This window comes from Hakea prostrata, chromosome 7 (assembly GCF_041222555.1).
Source record: "Hakea prostrata isolate BN-2017 chromosome 7, UWA_Hpros_2, whole genome shotgun sequence".
NCBI lineage: Eukaryota > Viridiplantae > Streptophyta > Magnoliopsida > Proteales > Proteaceae > Hakea > Hakea prostrata.
Window position 1 is genome coordinate 41,819,419 of NC_142606.1, and position 17,228 is coordinate 41,836,646.

The 17,228-nt window shown below is 43.7% G+C and overlaps 1 long non-coding RNA gene across 1 annotated transcript; it reads right to left on the bottom strand.

Moving 5' to 3' along the window:
* Positions 1 to 15,156: 15,156 nt before the first annotated feature.
* Positions 15,157 to 15,930, bottom strand: LOC149011204 (uncharacterized). Its single transcript, XR_016174576.1, has 3 exons — positions 15,870 to 15,930; positions 15,664 to 15,756; positions 15,157 to 15,215 (listed from the first exon to the last, which is right to left on the bottom strand). It is a non-coding gene; the product is annotated as an uncharacterized LOC149011204 (long non-coding RNA).
* Positions 15,931 to 17,228: the final 1,298 nt, after the last annotated feature.

A 17,228-nucleotide genomic window follows, 5' to 3' on the forward strand; every position in this document is an offset into this window, starting at 1 on the left:
CAAAGATCTGCAATCTGTCTTTTCTGCAATGTAAGACGAACAGAGGAGTGATAAAATTTAGTATTACGATCACCATCCGAAACAAAGTTCGACCAAGATTTTTGGAACTAGAAACACTCTTCAGCATAAAAAAAATCCAATTAATTTGGTTGCATCCTTCATAAAAGTTTGCAAAAAAACTCAAGTATATAAGCAAGAGCAAATAGCTGGGAATTGAGGTTCTTAATTTTACCAAAACAAGTTCGATTCCAAAACTTCAAATTCACTGAGAGGGCAGCCAAATTGGGCTCAAAAGAAAGAGGAGAAATGTTATGGGCAAGATGACTCACAAACGGAGGAAGTGGTGCAATGAACTTCTAGGGTTTTTCGCCTACTTGTGCTTTTGAAGGATTATAAAGTGTAATGGGATGTTAGTTGTAAGTTTGGTCAATGGGTGTATGCGGTTCCACGTGTCAATTAGTGATTGGAGTCTTAGTTGTTTCTAGCAACTTACTTTAGCTATAAATAGCTATACACAAAGAAATAAAGAATAGAAAAGAAAGTTCATCCAAATCCTCTTCTCTGATTAGCTTGTTCTTCTATATTTGAAATCCCCTATCTTCTGGAATCTTTTTTTTTTTCCCTCTAGCCTCTATCATTGGTCCAACCTGCCATGGCAGAAGGAACTCGGTTCAGGCATGTTGATGAAACTGTTAAAACTTTGTGATGCGGATCAGTTATGCTTCGGATCCGACTTGAGCCTCCTCTCGTATCCGGGATGATGAGTCCTGCAAGAAAGGTTAGATGCGGGCCGGCTTGTGTGCCGGGCAGCCGCCTCCGATGGCAAACTTAGATGATGAACCGAATGAGGTCTCGTGCAAAAGCTACACAAGATTATGCTCAAAGTGTATTGGTTGCTTACCAGAGGGGTAGATCTGTGCATTTATAGTGTGAGTGTTACCTTTCATGTACATGTTAAGTCAGCTGGACGAGGGCTGATGTCTCTCCTTGGATCATGCTCCCTTGTTGTTAGTCCCTTTCAATCAGCTATTGAGTTGACCTTCTATAACAAGGACGATTGCCATATCTGTGGCGTACGTTACGCTTTTGGTCATGGATGATCGGCATCCTTCCCGATTAACTAGCATGTGGAGCCCCATTCGGTTCGGACCCGATCATGTTTCGTCCTATTAGAACCGGGTGTAACTCGACTAATATGACAATGTGTAATATTCGGGTTATACCCGTTTGGTGCTCATCTTTCCGTATCATAAGCCCCCTATCCCGATCGTTGCTTGCGATGTTCGGGATAGCTAGGTGGTTGGAGTGAGTTGTGCTTCGGGAGATTCCTGGAGTTCCCATTCCTCGGGATATTCCAGGAATACCCTTTAATGGACGCATTAAATGCCTGCGCACTAAAGTGATCAGCCGTTTTTTGTAACGGCTATCCTCAGGACTTTGCCCAACCTGGGATTGACACGTCAGGTGGCTAGGCGTAGGCTCATAATGAGAGCCTCGAGGGAGGTGAACCGTCTCCACTTTGTAACCGTCGATCATCAAGAGTCGTAACCGTCTGATCAAGAAGTGTAACGCCTCTTCCGGCAATATAAATAGGAGCCTTCCTCTTCGCTTTCTTCCTACCGCTTTCTTTGCTCTCGACTAAGCAACGCTCCCGACTGACTTCTGAAGTTCCTCAAGCCTTTCTTTTAATCAGTAAGTTTTCTTTTCTTATGGCCCCAAGGAGATATAAGGCCCCGAAGAAACCAAAAGTAAGCTTGAGAGGGTTTAGGTATCAGAATAAGGTTCCCGTTCCCGTCTACCATGATAGGCGTCGTCGGGCTAATGGAATACTAGTGAGGGTGATAGCGATCAAACAAAGAAGTATAATCTGACCGGGGATCGTCTGAAAGAACTTCATGAGCAATCTTCTGATGAGGAGAGATCCAAATCTAACAGCTGCTCCACCCAGGACGATGATCTTCGACTCTATAATGAGATCCAGGAGATGTTCCGCAAGGACAAAGAGAAACAAGCGATGCAAGCCCTGACTACGTCCCTCGTACCCGATGAAGTAGAAGGGGAGGTAGAGGCCGGGGTGGAGGCCGAGGAAGAGGCCGAAGTTGAGGCTGAAGTAGAGGCCATTCCTAGTGTAGATTCTCGGGAGGGTCCCAATCATAGTTCAAATTCGAACCCTGCCCCTGCTTCTGATTCTGCTACTCCTTCTGCCCAGAGTGCCCTAAGACCTGAGTCTACGGCCACTTCCCGAGATCCCCCTGCTGTATCTTCCCAAGCTTTCCTTCGGACGGATGTCCCGTCTACCTCCCGGGTATCTAGATCGAAAGCTCCTCCTCGTCCACCTTTTCAACGTCCTAGCGGTTTCCGGGGGGCCATTCCCCGTAAACCTGATTGTAAGAAACTCGACTCCGCAACCTTAGAAATGCTTCGATCAGAACCCTTAACTCCCTGGCACATTAATTTCGTCCAGAACTCTTCGGGACCTGAATTCTATCTCTGCTCCCTGTTTCCCGAGGATCTGGATAGATTTTTGGGTAGTTTTGGTATTCCCCGAGGGATATCAGGTTATTATCCCGACCGATAGCCAAAGAGTAAACAGTCCTCCTGAGGGATTCTATCCCTTGTATTATGATGCCTTTATCGGGGGGTTACGTCTCCCGTTGCATGATCTTTTGTTAGATGTGCTTGACCATTATAAGCTCAGCCCTTCTAATTTGAGCCCGAACAATTGGAGGATTATGATCGGGTTCGTCGGCTTTTGTAAGTCACTAGGGGTCTTCCCGACTTTCGGCTTATTCCACCATTATTACTCCCTTCATCCTCACAGCCAACGCGGTTGGTTTTTTCTATCCAAGAGAATTTCCCCTTCTCAAGGGAACTTTATCTTAAAGGACTCTCTCCCGTCTACCACCAAGAAATGGCGGGAGTTTTACCTTTTCTTTAAACCGCCTTCTCCCGAGCCCTTCCGTACTCAATTTCAAGAAGTTCCCAAGGGGAAGATCGACCGCCTGAATATTCCTGTCGCCCTTCATCCCGACGAGGAAAACTATATTGACATAATAAACATGGTTGACGATGACGAGCTCGCAGTCCATGGGTACTCCATGGAGTACGAGTCAGTTCTTCAGCTATGGGGTTTCTCCCCGAGTAAGTCTCTGTTTTATTGTTTTTGTGTCATCTATGTTGTGCTGACCTGATACGTATTCTTTGTTTTCCAGTGAGCCAAAATATCTCTGAGGATGATCTTCTGGCAATGGCGCTCGGGAACATGGACGAGGCAAGGAGACGGAAACCTGTGCCTTCCAGCAAACCTCCTTCGGGAGTACTCAAAAAAGCCCCCGCACAAGTTCCTGCGGCTGCAAAGGCGATTGCCCCCTCCAACCGGCCATCTCCCGACAAGAGTCTGAAGAAGAAAGCTCCTTCCTCGGGAGCTGAGAAACGTAAAGCGGACGGCATTCCTCGCCTTCCAAAAAGGGTTCATATCGACGAACCAGCTCGGGAGGTTGCCCCTTCTTCTTCGGCCGGTGATTTCGGTTTTAACACCGTTTTCAGTGACTCGGAGTATGCTGAACAGTGGCTAAATGAAGCTACTAACGATGCTGATGCAACGTATCTGCGCAACCTCCCGAATAGGGAGTTTTTTAATGAAGGATTCAGGTACCTGTCTTTTTCTTCCTTTTTCTCCCGAATCACTATTATCACTCTTCTTACCCGGGTAATCTTTCTTCAGATACGTTGCTGGTGCTGTACACATTTTTTTTGAGTCTCTTCGTAGGGCTCGGGACCAAGCAAAGCAGTTAGCGCTGGCAGAACAGCTCCACGAGGAGTCGAACGTTCGGGCCCGCACTGCTATCACTGAAAAGGAAGAGGCGGAGAAGAAACTGAAGGATGCCGAAGAGAAAGTGGCCAAGCTGAAGAAGGAAAGGGATGTCCTTTCCAAAAGCAAAAGCAAGTATAAAGGGAAGGTCAATGACTTGGAAGAGAAAGTCGGGAAGGTGTCTGAAGATTTGAGGGCGTCTGAAGCCCTCTTATTGGCGGAGAAGAATGAGAATGCCCAGCTGAGAGACAAGTTGAAAGAGCTGGAGTCCTCGGGTCCTGGAGCCTCTAGACGAGGTGTGCTGGAGGAATACTTCACGACTCAAGAGTTCAAGAGTCTCACTCTGGCTGTTGCTACTCCCGCCTTTAAGAGAGGTATGCAAGTTGCCTTTAAAAAGGCTCTGGAGCAGACAGATCTTCCCCGTCCCCTAGAGTTGGAGAAGCTGTTGGACCCTCTGATTTATGATGAGCTCAAACGCCCTCGTCCCGAAGGTCTTCCCGAGCTTGAGGATTTCCCTTTTCCCGATGCTGTGGATTATATTGATCCTCTTCCCCAACCCTCTCCTGAAGACGAAGTAAGAGAGGAAGGTGAAGATGAAGAAACAATAGCTCGGGAAGAAGATAGTGAGCTGCCAGAGGAGCATGATCGGGGCGAGGAAGAGATCCAAGGTTCCCCTGCCAATACTGTAGGCATGCTGGAGTCCCTTGAAGGCGCGACTGAACCAACTGCTGGAGAAGATCTTCCCGGGAGTCCTTCAGTGAAAATTGACTAAAGCTTGATACCAAATATTGTAATCTTTTTTATGAATGAATCAAGTTTTTTTTCTATTCTTGTTGCACATAAGTGACCAAACAACTTCCTCCTGTGAATTAATCGAGATAGACCCGAGTGATTTGTTAACCAAACGGGAGTGAATCCGAGTGGGTGGAATTATTGATCAACCGAGAATGAACCCCAGTGAATGGTATCTTTAAGAAAAGATGCAAGTTCCTTTTAAAAAGGAGTAATTAAGCAAATGGGAGTGAAACCGAGTGAGCGGTATCTTTAAGAAAAGATGCAAGTTCCTTTAAAGGGAGTAATTGATCAAACGGGAGTGAACCCGAGTGAATGGTATCTTTAAGAAAAGATGCAAGTTCCTTTTAAAAAGGAGTAATTGATCAAACGGGAGTGAACCCGAGTGAATGGTATCTTTAAGAAAAGATGCAAGTTCCTTTTAAAAAGGAGTAATTGATCAAACGGGAGTGAACCCGAGTGAATGGTATCTTTAAGAAAAGATGCAAGTTCCTTTTAAAAAGGAGTAATTGATCAAACGGGAGTGAACCCGAGTGAATGGTATCTTTAAGAAAAGATGCAAGTTACCTTTTTTGGAGTAATTAAAAGGGAGTGAACGGAATAGATTGTAAGGGCCGGAGGATGGACCCGGATTTATTGTATCTTCTTTGAAAAGGTTTAATCTGGTAAACGGAGGCACAGACGGAACAGACCCGATGTCTATAATGGCTATTGGTAGAACTTTCTCAAATTGGTGGAATGCCATGAACGATCAATCGGTTTTCCGCCTTCTACATTCTTCAGTCGGTATGATCCCGGCCTTGTTTCTTTTTCTACCAGGTAAGGTCCTTCCCATGTTGGAGCTAGCTTTCCTTGATTTCTCGGGTCTGAAGCCCCTGTACGTCTCAAAACCAGATCTCCCGATCTATATCTTCGGTTCTTAACCCTAGAATTGTAGTGCTGTGCTGCTCTTTTTTGATACACTAGATTCTTCTGTTGTGCTCTTGCTCGGGCTTCTTGCAAAAGATCTAAATTCTCCCTTAGTCCTTGATCATTTTGTTGCTCGTTAAATGCATCATAACGCAACGATCCAGCCAATACTTCCACGGGAGCTAGGGCTTCAGTCCCATAAGCTAAACAAAAAGGGGTTTCGCCAGTTGGGGTTCGCACGTAGTTCTGTATGACCAGAGGACGCTCGGGAGTTCCTCGACCCACATTGCCCGATTATCCTCCAACCTTTTTTTGATCCCATCGAGAAGCGTCCTGTTGGTGACCTCCACTTGTCCATTGCTCTGGGGGTAGGCAACCGAAGCGAATCGATGTTCTATATGGTACCTCATACAAAAGGATTTGAACCCGGCGCCTTCAAATTGTTTGCCATTGTCCGTCACTAATATCCGGGGTATCCCGAACCTATATATTATCTTCTCTTCAAAAAACTTTTCCATCTGTTTCTCCGTGATGGAAGATAACGGTTCAGCCTCGACCCACTTTGTGAAGTAATCTATTGCAACCACCATATATTCCCGATTCTTAGGAGCTTTCGGTAGTTTCCCGACAAGGTCCATTCCCCACATCGCAAATGGCGTCGGGTTGGAGACGGATATCATGGGGACCGCTGGTAACTTTGGGACATTAGCGTGTTTCTGGCATCGTTCGCACTTACGGACATAGTCAATCGCGTCCTTTTGTACTGTAGGCCAGAATATTCCCGACCTTAATACCTTTTGTGCCAATGCCTTCCCGCCCATGTGTGCCCCACATATGCCTTCGTGGATTTCAGCTAGGGCATAACTTGCTCGGGATGGCCCAACACATCTCAAGAGAGGATTCGTGAAGGACCTCCTATACAGCCGATCCCCGACCATGGTGAACAGAGCGGCTTGATTCCGGACTCTTTTTGCTTCCTTTGGATCAGTCGGGAGAATGTCATCCCGAATATACGCAATCAGAGGTGTGGTCCAGTCTGGTTCCTTACTGATCTCAAAGGTTTCTACTTCCTGGATACTCGGGCTGTTTAATTCTTCAATGTAAACCGCCGAGTCCAAGTTTTTGTAGCTTGCCATTGATAATCGGGAAAGTTCATCTGCATTCTCATTCTCTTTTCTTGGTATCTGTCGGTATGTTACCCGTTCGAAGAAAGTTTGAAACTGTCCAACCTTGACTAAATACTTAGCCATTCTTTCATCCTTTGCTTCATACTCTCCCTTGATTTGGTTGACAACCAATTGAGAATCGCTTCTTACCTCCAGCTCCCGAACCCTGAGGGCTCGGGCCACTCACAAGCCTGCTATGACAGCCTCATATTCTGCTTCATTGTTTGAGGCTGGGAATTTAAACCTTATAGCATAGCTAATAATGAAGTTTTCGGGACTACAGAGAGTCAAGCCTGCTCTCGACCCTGAGACATTGCTCGAACCATCTACATGCAGAATCCACAACTCGGATACTCCAGCCGTTGGTATTTGGTCGTTCCTCTGTGGTATAGTGCTTTCGACAACAAAGTCGGCCAGTACCTGGCTTTTATGGCCGTCCTCGGTCTGAATTCGATCTGGTACTCACTAAGCTCGACGGACCACCCGACCATCCTCCCTGCCACATCAGGTCTTTGTAGTATTTTCTTTAATGGAAAATTAGTCGGGACTATTATTGGGTGTGATTGGAAGTAGGGCCTTAGTTTTCATGACGCCACGAGAAGCGCCAACGCCTGTTTATCGACGTCCGGGTACCGCTTTTCAGCATCTATAAGCACATGGCTCACATAGTAGATCGGGTTCTGAACGGTATCTCCCCGAACCAAAACTGCACTGACCGCCGTTGGCGAAATTGCCAGATAGATTGTAAGGACCTCCCCAGACAGGGGTCGGGCCAAAACAGGTGTTGTCCCGAGATACGTTACAAGATGATCAAAAGCCTGTTGGCATTCCGGTGTCCAAGTGACTGTTCCCGAGCTTGACGTAGTCTTCAAGGCTTTGAAAAACGTGTTGCACTTTTCCCCAGCTCGGGATATGAACCGGTTCAAAGCGGCCACCCTCCCGGTTAAACACTGGATTTCTTTTATTGTAACTGGTGGTGTCATCTTGATCAGTGCTTGAATCTTTCCTGGATTAGCCTCGATTCCTCTTTGGGAAACCATGAACCCAAGGAACTTTCCCGAGGAAACCCCGAAGGCGCATTTTTCAGGGTTCAGGCGCATTCGGTACGTCCTGAGAACATCAAATGTCTCTTCCAAGTCAGCCAAATGTCCTGCCCGAACCAAGCTTTTTACAAGCATGTCGTCTACATAGACCTCCATGTTTCGCCCGATTTGCCTTTGAAAAATTCTATTGACAGCTCTTTGATAAGTTGCCCCTGCATTTTTCAAACCGAACGGCATTACTCGGTAGTAATAACTCTCCCGATCAGTCATAAAGGAAGTGTGTTTCTCATCCTCCCGACTCATCAAGATCTGGTTATATCCGAGTATGCGTCCATGAATCTTAGGACTTCGTGACCAGCAGTGGCATCGATCAAAAGATCAATCCTCGGGAGAGGATAGCAATCCTTAGGGCAGGCTTTGTTTAAGTCGGTGTAGTCGGTACACATTCTCCATTTCCCGTTCGCTTTCTTAACCATAACTACATTGGCCAACCAGGTCGGGCATTCGATTGGTTTTATGAAACCCGACCTCTCCAATTTTTCAACCTCGACCCTGATTGCCTCATGCTTTTCAATCGCAAAATTTCTTCGTCTTTGGATGACCGGGGTTGCATCCTTCTGTATCCAGAGTTTGTGCTCTGCTACCCGTCTGTCTATCCCGGGCATATCATTTGCTGACCATGCGAAGATATCCGCATTATCACACAAGAATCGGGTAAGTTCCTCCTTGAAATCGTCTGGCTGCTCTGAGCCAATAAACGTTCCTCGGTCAGGAAGGGATTGACTAAGTTGAATCCTTTCCAACTTTTCCACGGGTTCTGCCCGTTGCATGCTTTCCTCATCACGATCGTCCCGAACCTCGACATTCATGGTTGTTCCCGAACTTTCTGGCTTACGCTTTTCCTTCAAGTAGTTTGTATAACATTGGCGGGAAGCCGATTGATCTAAGCAACATTCCCCAACTCTCGATTCAGTCGGGAACTTTAACTTCATATGTCTGGGAGACACCACTGCTTCAAGTGCATTCAGTGTTGGTCGTCCCAGAATGACATTATATGCCGACAGCTCCCTGACCACCATAAAGTTTACCCGAACCAAGGTATCCCGAGGTGACTTTCCGACTTTGAGATCCAGATGGATCGTTCCTTCTCCCAGTGTGGATGATCCTGCGAAACCATATAGTGGTGTTGATGATGGTGTCAACAAATCATCAGCCAACTTCAATCTTCTGAAGGCATCATACGAGATGAGATCGACAGAAGATCCTGTGTCCACCAGAACTCGGTGAACCTCCCGGTTTGCTATTTTGACTTTGATGATAATCGCGTCATCATGTGGTGACGTGACACCCTCTAAGTCCGCGTCCGTAAAAGTTATTGGCTCGGGACATACCGGATTTTGCCTTTTCTTAGGTAAATGAACAGCCCGTACAAACCGAGCCTTTTGCTTTGCCTTTCTGATTGATTCCACAGTTGGTCCCCCCATAATCACGTACATAGGCGTTTCTTCCCGATCCGCCTTCTCCTTTCCCTTATCCGCTTTTTTGACAAGTTCTTTTGGACTGGGGGATCGGCCTCTTTTCTTTGGCGCGGGTGAATATGCCCGGCTCTTACCCGACTGCCTTACATACTGACCCAACTTTCCTTGCTGGATCAATTTTTCTATTTCAAACTTCAGATTTCGACAAGCATCCGTATGATGGCCGTAATCCTGGTGGAATCGGCAATATTTCGTCATATCCCGTTCCTCTGGAGGTGCTCGTATCTTCCCGGGCCATTTCAACTCCTTTTTATCCCGAATATTCATCAGAATTTCTGACGGTTTCGAGTTTAGAGGAGTATAGTTTATTTGTTCACGCTTCCAATTATTTTTTGACCTCTGATGCTTGTTACTCGGGGATGGCTTTTCCACGTCCCGATCTGATCTTCTGTCCCGATCTGCCTTGACTCGAGCATTTATCACTTCATAAACACTGGCTTGCTTTTGACACCTACGTAACAGCATTCCGTACGTTCTCGGCTTGTCCGTCAGCAAGACTTCCAGAAGCCTTTGGTGAGTAATGCCACTCCAAAGCGCACTGTATGCTACTTGATCATCAAGCTCCTCGATCTCGATGGCAACTTCGTCAAATCTTTTCAGATAATCCCGAATGAACTCATTTCGGCCTTGTCGTATGCCAAAGAGACTGTCGGACGTCTTTTTACTCCCGATCGCGCTGCGGAATCGGGCTATGAATTTCTGGGCCAACTCCCGGAAATTATTTATTGATGCCGGTCGTAGACTGCTAAACCATTTAATAGCCGGGCCCTTGAGTGACGCTGGAAAAGTTCTGCAAAGCAATTCATCCTCCCGACCTAGCACAGTCATTACTGATTTAAAGTAGCTGATATGCTCCTTTGGATTTGTTTTCCCTTCAAAAGGGGTGAAGGTCGGCATGATAAAATTTCTTGGGAGAGGCATGTTCATGATTTCGTCTGAGAACGGCTCCCGATCTACTACGTCAAGATCCTCGTCATGATCCCGATCTTCCAGCTTTCGCTCGACCTCGGCCACTCGTTTTCGCAGCCGGTTCTGCCTTGTACCATCCCCATCGGATTCGACACGTTCCCCCTTTGAACGAGGGTTTGTAGTCTCCTTCCTTTGGGATGGTGCCCGAGAGGTCGAAATTCTCGACCTTGAAGGTTGGGGTTGGCTTTCCCCTTCTTCCTCCTTATCCACGATCTCATCAACCTCTTCCCGACGATCCCTGGGGGGCAAGGATCCTGTTTTAGGCGGCAACAAAATGCGTTCTAAAGCACTGATCCTTGTCCCATTAGGCGTGGTTTGGCGCTTGCTACGATCAGGTTGTATTTCCCTTTGTTCCCAAGTAATTTTTGTTCTCGGGATACGCCTTGGATGTCGGGCTCCTCGTACCGTCCTGAAGGCTTTCATTAGCCTTCCAGACTGGGTATTACGCCTTGGTCCTTGTTCGACCCCAATTTGATGCACTAAACCGCGTAATACCCCTTGCATTTCGAGCATACCTTTGCGTATCTCGTCCATATCTGCCATAATGGCTTGGTCCCGGGGACCTCGCGATGTTCCTTCTTCATTTGGATCGTCCAGAACCATGTTGTCTGGAAGTACCTCTTGTTCCTCGTGAACCGATGGATTAATCATTTCTTCGGGAATTACTCGATCATCCCCTGTACTTTCCTGTCGGGAACGTCCGTTAGTTCGTCGCACCATGACTTCCAAGCTTTGTCGTTTCCACAGACGGCGCCAAACTGATGCGGATCAGTTATGCTTCTGGATCCGACTGAGCCTCCTCTCGTATCCAGGACAATGAGTCCTGTAAGAAAGGTTAGATGCGGGCCGGCTTGTGTGCCGGGCAGCCGCCTCCGATGGCAAACTTAGATGATGAACCGAATGAGGTCTCGTGCAAAAGCTACACAAGATTATGCTCAAAGTGTATTGGTTGCTTACCGGAGGGGTAGATCTGTGCATTTATAGTGTGAGTGTTACCTTTCATGTACATGTTAAGTCAGCTGGACGAGGGCTGATGTCTCTCCTTGGATCATGCTCCCTTGCTGTTAGTCCCTTTCAATCAGCTATTGAGTTGACCTTCTATAACAAGGACGATTGCCATATCTGTGGCGTACGTTACGCTTTTGGTCATGGATGATCGGCATCCTTCCCGATTAACTGTTATGTGGAGCCCCATTCGGTCCGGACCCGATCATGTTTCGTCCTGTTAGAACCGGGTGTAACCTGACTAATATGACAATGTGTAATATTCGGGTTATACCCGTTTGGTGCTCATCTTTCCGTATCACTTTGAGCACAACTATAGTGGCGCATAGTGATCATCTCGATTTGATACAGATCTCATTGACAGACCAGTGCTCGGCCTTGGACGAACAATGCCAACTCTAACAGAGGTAGTGACACAATTGACGCCGTTGGATGACCGGTTAGAGCAGATCTTGAGGTTGAATTCTATGCCCTCGAAGTCACGAGATCGCGCTGGTAGTTCTACTATGTCACCACAATTGCCAACTACATCAAATACGATCTAGACTCGCACAATTTGTTTAGAATTTCTTCGCTTCGCTAGAACAGATCCTAGGCTAGATTTTTAAAGCGGAGAGGTTTTTTTGACTTCCATGGAACACCAGATGATCAACGATTGTTAATTGTTTTGTTTCATATGGATGGAATTGCTCTACAATAGTTTCAATGGCAATATTGAGGCGAAATTATTTACCTCTTGGATTTTATTCGAGCCTTAGAAACATGTTTTGGTCCTTCTGATTATGATGATTCTCAAGCTTCATTGTCTAAATTGGTGCAAACTTCAATAGTTGCGGATTATCATAGTCAGTTTGAGGCCTTAGCTAATCAAACAACAGGAATTACTACGTCGTTTTTAGTCAGTTGTTTTGTTTATGGACTGCACTCGGACATCCGTTGCAAAGTTATGGCATTTTGCCCTTGCGACATGTCACAAGCTGTCAGTTTGGCTTATTTGCAAGAGGCTAAAATTTCTGACAGTCGGCGGCCGTTGATGTGTGCACCTCCGCTCTCTATGAGACCACCTTTACTACCAACACCTAACACACCTCTATTGCAACCGAAGGCACTAGCATATTTTTGTTATGGTTGGTAGTGGGTCTCGCTTGCAGAGTGAGAATGGAATTCCGCAGCTACCCCTGCAAATTCAACAATATACTACAGCGGTCAGTGCTTTTGTTTTACCTTTAGTTGGAGCGGACCTCATCATATTGGGAGTCCAATGGCTACTCAGAAGGCATGGATCGCATCTGTTTGGAGGGTAATAAGGCCCAAGAACTTGAGCCGTTACAATATCAAGGTTTAAAGAAAATAGTGGGGCCCAATTGCATGCTATTATGTTTTTTTTTTCTTTTCTTCTCCTTCATGGGGACCTCTTCGTGGAAAATAGCCCCAGTAATTGAAACCCATGCAATGCAATACGTTTCCACTAATAAGATTCTTCTCTGAAATAGACCTCCATTGAATATGTATTTGAAATTTATTCATGACTGAATGTGACTAATCTTCATCATAATTAATTTCTTATTTCTCATACCCTTTCCACATTTTACATTCAGGAAAAATCTCCGTTCTTCCTAGACATGAGTCAGACTTCAGTATTCCATCTTCCTCTCCTTCTCTTCTTGAACTCATCTCTATAAATCAAGTCGATTTCATATATCCTGTATTTACATACTATTTTATTTAATTATGATAATGGATTCACGTTATACAGTTCAATTTTGTCGTATGAGTACCCCATAGATTTAGAAAATGGAAATAATTTATAATATGGGTATACATGAAATCCCAGAAGCATTAGTCTAGATATACCTCACTCCTATAATATAATATGCTTATAACAATATTTTGATTGCCATGCATATGGCTACAGATTTTTTTTGGGGTAGAAGCATATGGCTACAGATATGCTTGGAAAAAAAATGTCTTTAGTCCTAACCCAGATGACCCGTCACTCAGGTCAGTAGATATCGGATGCTTTCCTTTCTTCAAGATTCTTCTTGGCCTCAAGATCCATCGCGTAATCACTATCATGGGGGCATCTCCATGGAAAATGAATCCATAAATTGAAGCTTCTGTGATATGAAAAGGCTCTGCCATGCTCATATAACACGCTTTCCACTTGGGTTTTTCTACAAAATTGACTTTCGTAGGATAATGAATTCTAAATTTGACATGTAAATGACCTGGACTGGAGTTGCAACCGGGCCGGGCTGCCCTAGGCATTTTTAAACCCAATCCCAGCCGTAAGTGTACATAGATAAGTCTATTTCCACCTTAATCATAATTTAAGGCCTATGATTCATGTTCCTGAACCTAAATCCTGACGGGTCGAGAAGGGATGGTTTGACCCTATCCTTATCCCTTATTGGCCTTGTTCTTACAAAAACACCCATTTCAGATACTCTTCCACATTTTATTTCTATGTCACTCTTACTTTATCCATCCATTCCCCTATAATCCAAATCTCCAATTCTAGAACGAAAATGGTAGTCATGACTGAAGTCACCAGCCAGTGGAGTTCGGACAATTTGGGCAGCTGTGGGTAATGGTGATAGAAATTTGAAGGCGTCAAATGACAAGGTGAGCCCCAACTTCCAAACTTCGTCATAAAGATTTTTGTACAGCAAAGCTATCAAGCTCCATTTGAGATGACATTGATTCGTGAAAAAAACGCTGTGACCTTTAAGTCAAATGATCTGTCACTCTATTCAATAATAAGAGGATGCCTTGTTTTCCCAAAGATTTTTTTTAGTTCACCCCAAAAGATCCATCATGTAGTCACCTTCATGGACTCTTCATGGGAAATGGATAGAAATGTTAAGTTGAACCATAGCCACTTCTACGTCATCCTTCCTATATCCACACATAAGGGTGTAAATTTGACCTTGACAATCTGTAGTTGTCCTGGCCCGGCACCATATGCCCAAATAGGGTTTGAGTTGGTTTTTTTCAACCCCTGAAGGGTGGGTTAGGATGATAATGGCGAACCCTGGGTCAATGTTGGTCAGGGTTAGGGTTAAGCAATTTCCCAACCTTACTGTAGTTTTAGTCCTAATTTAATTAATGATTTACGGTGAATAAGGTGGCTAATGCAACTTCTTGAGGACATGGAACTTTTATATTTGATATATTGATCAGATTTTCGAGATGCGTGCACGGGAATTGTTAATTTTGTTTTTTAAGAAATTGTTTTATGTTTTTTACTCCTTAGATTCTTTGACATCCACCATAAAAGTATAGTGCAAAAATAGTAGTAGACTGGGGAAGTGTATGACCTCATCCGACCAAAGAAAAGTAACTCCGGTGTAACCACTCTAAAAGGACGAAACACAAAATTTTCATGCGAAAAAACCATCACAATTCCACTGTGTGTGGAAATATAAAATTTGAAAAATCTAACCAACTAAAAGATGCATCTTCCAAACTCATTAATGACTTGGTATCAGGAGACTTTAAAAGCATTTGCGTAGATGGCCCCTCACTCACAATTCTTTTCCTTTTTACTCTCTTTCTTCCATTATTAGCCTCCCCACCTTTTGTCTTATTTTCTACCAAAAAAAAAAAACCTTTTGTCTTATTGGCCACTTCAATAGCTGAAAATTGCCGCTAATTAAGTCTTTTTAGTCACGGTTTTTAGATATCCACCACTACTAGTTCACAATTGATTGCGGATTTTAAAAACTGCCACCAATTAGGTTGTTTTAAAAAAAAAAAACCTATGTATATGAAAAAAATTCAAGAAAACTAGAAGTATTCAAAGAACAAAGCTTTAGAAAAGTAAATACAAAATATATATTAATCAAGTCAACTTGTGTAAAGAATATATAAAAGCTACAAGCACTCCACTTGATGTTACATTTTTAATCTAAACACCAATAGGGGGGGACATGAGCTTGGCACTTGGGTGATCTACGTGTTCAACTCCCTTCTTCCTAACCTGCAAATAAGAATATATAATCACATTATATAGAGAGAGATTGATTTGTAAATAAAAATAAGAAAATCATATTATCAATAAAGATCTACTTAGCTAGAGTAACAAGTACAACCCCATGTTGAAGATTCCCATGTTCCCTCTAGACCTAGCAAGTATTTAAACCACTAACCAAGGCAAAATAGCGAAAACTTAAACATAGTTACTACTCATCAGTAGTTAAACAGATCAGCTGCAAAACCTCGAACGTGAAATTCCCCCCAAGACCCTCAACTTCTCATTTGCAAAGTGATAGCTTTTCAGAATATTAAATCTAGAGACCATAGCTTCAACCTTCACAATCTGCTCTGCTACTTTATGTCTGATCTATTTCTGCATTTCTGTACTTAGAAACTTGACGTACCCAACTAATGTCAAGGTTATGTTACTAAAAAACAGTGAAGCAACTTACCTTTGTTGGATCAATTATTCCAGCAGCCATCAAATCCTCATAATTACCCATTGCAGCATTGTAGCCAAACTTTGGATTGTCACTTGACAACACCTGAAGCAAGGCGATAACATCATAATTCAACTACGTTGGCTTGAATGAGAAGCAGGCTCATGGTTTCACAAACATCCTAATGACTGAAAATCGATGGACACAATCACACATACCTTCTCAAAACTACACTTCCATTGATACCTGCATTTTTGGCAGTTAACTTGAGAGGATAGCCCAAAGCCCTTTTAACAACATCAGCCCCAACATGCCCAAATTAAACGTGATCAATGTTAGAATACTAGAAAACTACTGAACACATAAATAGTACCACTAGCAGTTCAAAGAAGAGCGGGAGGGAAGCCATAGCTTGGATCTGAGAAGCAGCCACTGTACCAAGCTTCTGAATATTACCTTCAGCTTATCATTCTCAAGTGCATCTTTAACGGCATCAACCTTTGGAGCAAGTCTCAACAAGGTACAGCCACCACCAACTACTATACCCTCCTCAACCCCGCTGCCTGGAAACCATAAATAGAAGACATATTTTAGAAACACTCAAAAGCTTCCTTCCACACCACTATGCTGTCCACAAGGCTTCAACCAAGAAGAGGGTCAATCTGCACTTCTTTCTTGTCAATCGAGCATGAATGCAGCAATCTTAACCCAAAGCCCCAAGATCAAGCTGAAACAATGCTGGTGAGAATAGACATCCTAATTGCATGACGACAACAGATCGTTAGTTGAATGTATTCATTAATCCTCTACACACACAATAAATAATTGTATTCATTAGTTCTACTCTACTTTTTTTTTTATCCAAGAGGAGTATGATGGTTGTTAATGTGATACTAAGAATTTCTTAGATTTATTTCAGGTACTCATCATCATTATACACGTCAATAATAATTTTATTAGATTTCTTCCAAAATGTGAAACTAGGCATATAAATCAAGAACATAAACATAAAGACATTCCGATTGGCACCGAATTAAAATAGATTTAGGTGTCAACAGCCAAAAATTACATGAAATTTCATTGAAAGTTATATAGCAAGTTTAAGGATCTAAAGACATGAAATGATAGGAAATATGGGGAGTAGTTATCTATTCTCTCTCTCAAGAACATCAAATGTCTGCTTCTAGTTATGCTCCAATCAGGCATGCATTTCCAACCCAAGTCAATCTGTAAACAATTAAGTTCTAGGTCTTCAATTTTTCTTTTCTTTTTTATTTATTTATTTATTATTATTATTTTTTTAATCTCAATTTGGGCTTAAGGACCTCAACCTTAACTCTAGAACATGTAAATAATTCCAATCATATTATCTAAAGCTTTTATCCCCCAAAAAATAGAAAAGAATAAAAATAAAAAAATAAAAAAGAAATATATTTTAACTACTTCTACCTCGTCCATCCTATTCCCCACATTTAGGGATGCCTGCAAATTTGGTCTTCACAACCCCAATTCGCCCTAACCCACACTTGGCTTTAACAAGGATAGATAACTGATTTTTTTTTTCACCTTGACAATGG